Below are 6803 nucleotides of genomic sequence, written 5' to 3' on the forward strand. Positions count from 1 at the left end.
AAGATGGGACACCCAAAATTCCAGTAACAACAGAAGACAAGGTAAGGCTCTAGGTCACAAGGGCTGTAGAGGAGGTAAGATGTTTTCGGAATAAACAACGTTAAAAGTGAAATTCTCCAGCGGGGTCTAGGCAGCCTATCCAGAGTCCCTCCCTTTAAGAAAATCAACTCTTCCTCACCCAGCAGTAATTAGCTGCCAATAATTCTTTGACCAAGATTGGGGCTTGTTGCCCATTTTCGCAGTTCAGTGCTGGAGTTTTATCTGCTTGAATTTGCAAGGGTCTTGTACATGCTGACACCATTGCTGTAGGTTCATATGAGCAAGGTCCCAGGGACTTGTAGGATTCTATTTCCATATGCTCATATACTTTCTCCCTGGCTCTTACAATCATTCCACCCCCTCTTCCAAAATAGTCCCTGAACCCTGGGTGTGTGGAGTTTAATATAAGAGTCCAAGGACCCATGTTCTGCAGACTCTTACTCATCAGGGTTTGACCTGTTGTGTTCTTGACCCTTTGTTGCATGAGGGAGCTTCATTAATGAGAACTAAGAGATGCATTAGTATCCTCTTTACCCTTCATTCCATGTTCCATGAGGTTTAGGTATAGAGGTTGTATTGTAGATGTGCCACTTCTGGGGACACTAACTTGACATAATACGCCTTAACACAAATGACAGAATGTATTTTCATTGTTCTTTGGGATAAAGGATAGTTTAAATATCATGTTTAATATAAATGTGAATCTAGCTTGTCTCCCTTAATCACGTGACAAAAGAATGTACATCAGTGCAAGGAAAGGTGTAATGGATTTCCTGTTTAATTAAACAACTTTCAAGGTCAAAAAAAAAAAAATCTCCAGTGTGGGTGGAAACCTAACATTCCAGTTTCACCAGGTAGATTACCACCCCTAGACCACCGCTACCAAGGCAGGTTCACCTAAGAAATAGCCAGAATAACTAGTGCATTAATGAGATGGTGAACTTTTCCTGCCTGGAATCTGGGGCAGGTCCTTATGTACCCACATGAGACAGGTACCTACCTCCCTGAGTCTATGCTTTTCTGAAGAAAACAGATTTTTCTAAATTCTTCAGAAAAGAATAACCTCTCCTTTTCTTCCTCTGTCTCTTTTCTAAGCCTGCTTTTCCTGACACTTTGGGCGGTCCCAATAATTTGGGCCTTTTCACTCTTCCTTTATGCTCCCTGCCATGTGGCTTGTAGAAAGCCATGTGTCTGACCTCCACGATGGCTTAAGGCATGGGTTTCTTCTCTTTCTCTCTTCCGCTGACCTCCTTAAAGCTCCTCTTTACAGCTTGCCTGCCCTTCAAGTTTTTCTTTCAAACTCTAACAAAATTGTCCTAAAGCTTCTATGTGAGTCCATTCTTCAATTATTTCATTAATGACACTGAAAACCCCAAGAGAGGACCCTGTTTTCATGGGTATCATTTGGTGAACAAGATGGGACACCCAAAATTCCAGTAACAACAGAAGACAAGGTAAGGCTCTAGGTCACAAGGGCTGTAGAGGAGGTAAGATGTTTTCGGAATAAACAACGTTAAAAGTGAAATTCTCCAGCGGGGTCTAGGCAGCCTATCCAGAGTCCCTCCCTTTAAGAAAATCAACTCTTCCTCACCCAGCAGTAATTAGCTGCCAATAATTCTTTGACCAAGATTGGGGCTTGTTGCCCATTTTCGCAGTTCAGTGCTGGAGTTTTATCTGCTTGAATTTGCAAGGGTCTTGTACATGCTGACACCATTGCTGTAGGTTCATATGAGCAAGGTCCCAGGGACTTGTAGGATTCTATTTCCATATGCTCATATACTTTCTCCCTGGCTCTTACAATCATTCCACCCCCTCTTCCAAAATAGTCCCTGAACCCTGGGTGTGTGGAGTTTAATATAAGAGTCCAAGGACCCATGTTCTGCAGACTCTTACTCATCAGGGTTTGACCTGTTGTGTTCTTGACCCTTTGTTGCATGAGGGAGCTTCATTAATGAGAACTAAGAGATGCATTAGTATCCTCTTTACCCTTCATTCCATGTTCCATGAGGTTTAGGTATAGAGGTTGTATTGTAGATGTGCCACTTCTGGGGACACTAACTTGACATAATACGCCTTAACACAAATGACAGAATGTATGAATTCCAGTAGGGTAGAGGGCTACAGGAGGGTGCCAGTGCGGAAGGGGGCATAAAGATGCTTAAGAGTAAGATGTTTTGTATGACACAAAAATACAATAAAAAATTACAAAAAACAGAGAGTGAAAATACCTGGAAAAGAAGTAAAGCCATTAAAGCCAGAGTCATAGATGCTTGGGTCTTAAGCATGGCTCATTGGCATTTTAACATTCTTATTTAAAAATATCTCTATTTTTGGTTCATTGGCATATGCTTTAATTCCAACACTCAGAGACAGAGGCAGGCAGATCTCTGTGAGATTGAGATCAGCCTAATCTACATAGGGAGGTCCAAGCCAGTTGGGGGCTACAGGGAATCTCTCTCTCTCTCTCTCTCTCTCTCTCTCTCTCGCTCTCTCTCGCTCTCTTGCTCTCTCTCCATATATATATATGGATATGGATATGGATATGGTGCTGGGCATAGCTTGGTCAACACATGGATTCCAGACCAGCCAGGGCTACATAGTCAAACCCTGTCTGAATTTAAAAAACAAAAAACAAAAAACAACAACAACAAAAAAACCCATCTCTATAAAAAGGAATATTGTCTCTACACCAGCAACCATAACAGCAAATGTTGTTAATAATTCTTGATTCTCAGCTTGTCAGAAATTTCAACCAAACGCCAAAGTGAGGAACTCCTTTCCCTTCCCATGTTCCCATAGTTTGCCCTGTCATTCTGTCATGCCTCAGTGAAAAATGGATTCAAGAGAGAAAAGTACTATCTACCTACCTAACAAAACCACCATGTGTCTCACAAGACTGGCATTCACAAACAGGAAGGAGCAGTCCCTTCCTGTCCAAAGCGGCAAGTTAGTGAATGTCTATCAAGGAAATTGCCACATTAAAGCAGATTATTTATTTCATCATAATAACAGTTTTACGGTAGGTCCTCTCTTAAAAGGCATAACTACAAATAAAATAAAATATAAAATAAAATAATTTTAAAAAAAGGTTAATCTAAAAAATATGTTAGTTGGCAGCAAACATCAAATCCATTCTAGGAGTAGGCACGTACATTTATAAATGAATTGAACCATTTGTTCATCCTTTTTTATTGGTATTTCCTAACACCTTGTTTTAGACATTGTGAGCATTTTGAGGAACATAAGATTGCCCTGTGGAACTGGATTCTAAGAAAGGAAAAGAAACAAACACATATGCAGAGTTTGTTATGGCAGAGACTAAAAAGTGACACAGAAAACAACTGTTGAAAAGGCACTTAGAAGCTGTTTTTGTAAATAGCACTGGCTCTCATTTGGGTCCAAAAGGCAACTAAAAGCAAGATGAAAGCCTGACATCTCTGCCTATGTGTTGAGTCTGATGGTCTTCTTTACCTTACCTGAAAGAACAGAGAGAAGTCATAATGCCAAACCTGCTCTTGTCTTGGATTCCAGGAACAGCAGAAGCTTGCAGGGCAATCCTACCTCCAAATGAGGGTGTGTCCACCTGGAGGGGCAGAGCTACATCCTGGAAAAGTCCAAACTTCATTGAATCCTTCAAGTATTAAGGACTTTGGAACCAGCTTGTAAGACCAGAGTTGAAACAATGATAAAGTTTGCCACACAAATACCAAGACTGTCTAATTACATGTACTTCTTACCCTTTGCCCCAGTTCTTCCTAAAGCTAAAGCTCATGTCTGCACACAGAAAATGGGCTTGAGGTCACCAAACACCTTGATTAGGTCCTCTTACCCATGTGGCCACACTGAATAAACCCCTGCCTTTCACCCTTACTCATCTCTTTAATTAGCATGTTGGGGATACTGTCTAGCTACAAGGGCCTGGGCTTCTACTCAAACCTCCAGTTACTCATTGGGAAGGGATGAGTGACGTGGAAAGGCATCTCTAGGTAAGTACTTTTAGCAGAGATAAGAAGTCTGGTACCCACACACAGATCTAATAAAATCAGGAAATCAGAATCAAGACCCCTGCAAAACTAAGCACAAGGATTTGCACAGGAGCTCACCAGATTGGAGACAGGTAAGGCTTACAGAACCAAATCTTCATCCCCACACAAAATGTCTTAAAGACAGAAGGGTATAACTGGACAGATGCCAAGACTGAAGACCATATCAAATTAGCTACATCAGCTACTTGAGTTCACAGAATGATACGTCAAACAGAACCAAGTTGCCACAAAGGGTTAACCTGGGTAACCCAAGAGTCTGCTTCCTTCTCTCTGAGAAGGTAACATCAAACTCGGCTGGCGGGCCTTCCTGTGAAATAATTACTTGTGGTTTGAAGTCTCAAGAGTCCCTGAGTCTCTTAATGAGGCACTGAATATTAAATTACACTCAAGAGCCCTGGATCCAGTTAAAATCATGAAGTTGATTTCTCATGGTACAGCTATTTCTTCTTCCCAATTTTCTGAACAACACAAAGTTATAGATCTTTTGCAGCTTATAAAACAAGGCTTTCGTTCAGTGCCCTGCTGCACTCCAGTGCAGTGTTGGTTCAAAAGACTGAGCTGCAGCCCTGGTATTCCTTCGTGTAGCAAAAGGCTGGGTAAGTTTAACTGACAAAGGCCTAAAATCCCTAGTCTATCTGTTGGAGGACCCTCCTTTCCAGTCTCACTGGTCAATCACCTGGTGATAGAACCATCCCTAGAAAGGCAGGTTGACCTTAAGTTATGCTAAATAGATGGGCGGAATACCTGGTGTGTTAATGAGGTAAGTTTTTCCTGCCTGGAATCCCACCTTCTAGCACTGTATTTCACAGAACTCCTCAACCCAGCCACAGACATGTGAGTCTGATTCTGAATTCTTCAGAAAAGCATAATTTCTCCTTTTCTTCTTCATATCCCTTTTCTATACATGCTTTCTTTAAGGCTTTGGGCTGCTTCTAGCATCTTGTATTTCTTTACTTTTTCTATAAAGCTTCCTTCTCCCAGCCATGTGGCTACCAGACAGCCATGTGTCTGACCTCCATGCAGGCTCTAAACCTGCATGGCTTCATGGCTTTCTTTCCTTCTTCCCACCATTCTCTTCCTCAAGACAGCTGTCAACATTACCAGCTCACCTGCCCTGAGGATTTTTCTTTAAAGTTCTAATAAAATTGTAAAAGCTTCCATTTTCGGTCCATTTTTAAATTATTTTATGAACGAGACTAACAACCCTCTAGGGAACCTCTTTCTCCCCATTTCACATGTCAGGCTCCTTCCAAGAACAACTAAACCAGGCCCCAAAACAACAGGGAAATAGGGATATTTATTATAGAGGAACAAGTTGGGGCAACCAGTAGATAGAAAAATTACTAAGAAGAAAATCAGGAGTAAAATTCTTCCTGTGCTGACTTAGCAATATAGATGCTGTATAAGTTAGAGTCATCCATCAGCCTGTACTGGAGGGAAGACAGAGGGAGAGGGGCAACATGATGGGTTGTCTGAGGTGATCAGTGCTGTGGGTGGAAACCTTGGGTTAATCTGACTTGGCAGAGGTCTCCTGAAGTATCTCTTACAGCTGTTTTTGAAAAACATCTCATTTAGGCCCAAATATCTGTCTTCACTTTGTGAAAGAAAAGTTCCCCAAAAGAACTCCTGCACCTTGCACTAAACTTCCTGCAAGGCTGACCAACTGATTATCACTCCAGAGACTGTGGAGAGTTTGGAATGTTGCAGGTCCAGAGTCTAATTACCATTTATCTAGGGCCATCTTTAGCCCCCTACACAGCCACTCCTTACTCACCTCTGTTTCTGATCTAACATCCTGTGACTAACAGATAAAAACCTTTTAGAATGTATTAACTCAGCAGACCACCAGGTCTCACCAATACAAAAGCTAAGAATGTCATCAGCTAACATCTGAGACCTACAATAAGAATCCTCCCACTTTGCTGTGACCTGCCTACTGAATGTATCTGCCAATGTACTTGAAAAGTATCTTGATTTATGACTTTTCTTTGTTCTGTTACTGTAAAAATGTAAGGCAACTGTTACCACCCTGGAATGTGGAATTTGGGGTAACCTGAATCTGTGTTCCCGGGCCATGGTCTCTCATATTTGGCTCCAGAATAAACTACCTCTTATACCCTTTGAGGTGAGAGTTATGCTTTTGTGTCAACAACTTTGTGTGTTTATCTGTCTTCTTTTTTTTCTTTTCTTTTTTTTTTTTTTTTTTTTTTGGGGGGGTCTTTTTGAGACAGGGTCTCCCTGTAGCCCTCCAGCTGTCCTGGAACTCACTATATAGACCAGGCTGGCCTTGAACTCACCTGCCTCTCTGCCTCCAGAGTGCTGGGATTAAAGGCGTGTGCCACCATGCCAGGCACTGTCTGTCTTCTTAACTTAAGTTGAGGGCATAGAAAAAATAAATTACTATCCTAAACCTGAAGTCACCTCGGATTCTAGGAAGTAGCAAACTTCACAGGACAGGAAAGCCCCACATCCACTGTGAGAACAATGATCTTCTTACTATAGGAATCAGATTGACTGGCTCAAAGTGTGTGTGTGCTCACACACACACACACACACACACACAATTTTTTTTTTTGTAGGAATTTTTTTTTTATTATTGTTACTTTATTTTTTTTCTAATTTTTTTTTTTGGTCTTTCTGAGACAAGGTCTCCCTGTAGCCCCAGCTGTCCTGGAACTCACAATGTAGACCAGGCTGGCCTTGAACTCACAGCGATCC

General features: G+C 41.6%; 1 protein-coding gene and 1 long non-coding RNA gene across 3 annotated transcripts in view; one reads left to right on the forward strand and one right to left on the reverse strand.

The window, feature by feature from the left end:
* Positions 1–6803, reverse strand: part of Gabrb3 (gamma-aminobutyric acid type A receptor beta3 subunit) — a 240860-nt gene that overhangs the window by 138597 nt on the left and 95460 nt on the right. The gene's annotated exons all lie outside the window — the stretch shown is intronic.
* LOC115070469 lies at positions 903–3909 on the forward strand. Its single transcript, XR_003849626.1, has 2 exons — positions 903–1493; positions 3528–3909. It is a non-coding gene; the product is annotated as an uncharacterized LOC115070469 (long non-coding RNA).

The sequence above is a fragment of the Nannospalax galili genome, unplaced genomic scaffold, assembly GCF_000622305.1.
Source record: "Nannospalax galili isolate Female #2095 unplaced genomic scaffold, S.galili_v1.0 scaffold135, whole genome shotgun sequence".
Lineage (NCBI taxonomy): Eukaryota > Metazoa > Chordata > Mammalia > Rodentia > Spalacidae > Nannospalax > Nannospalax galili.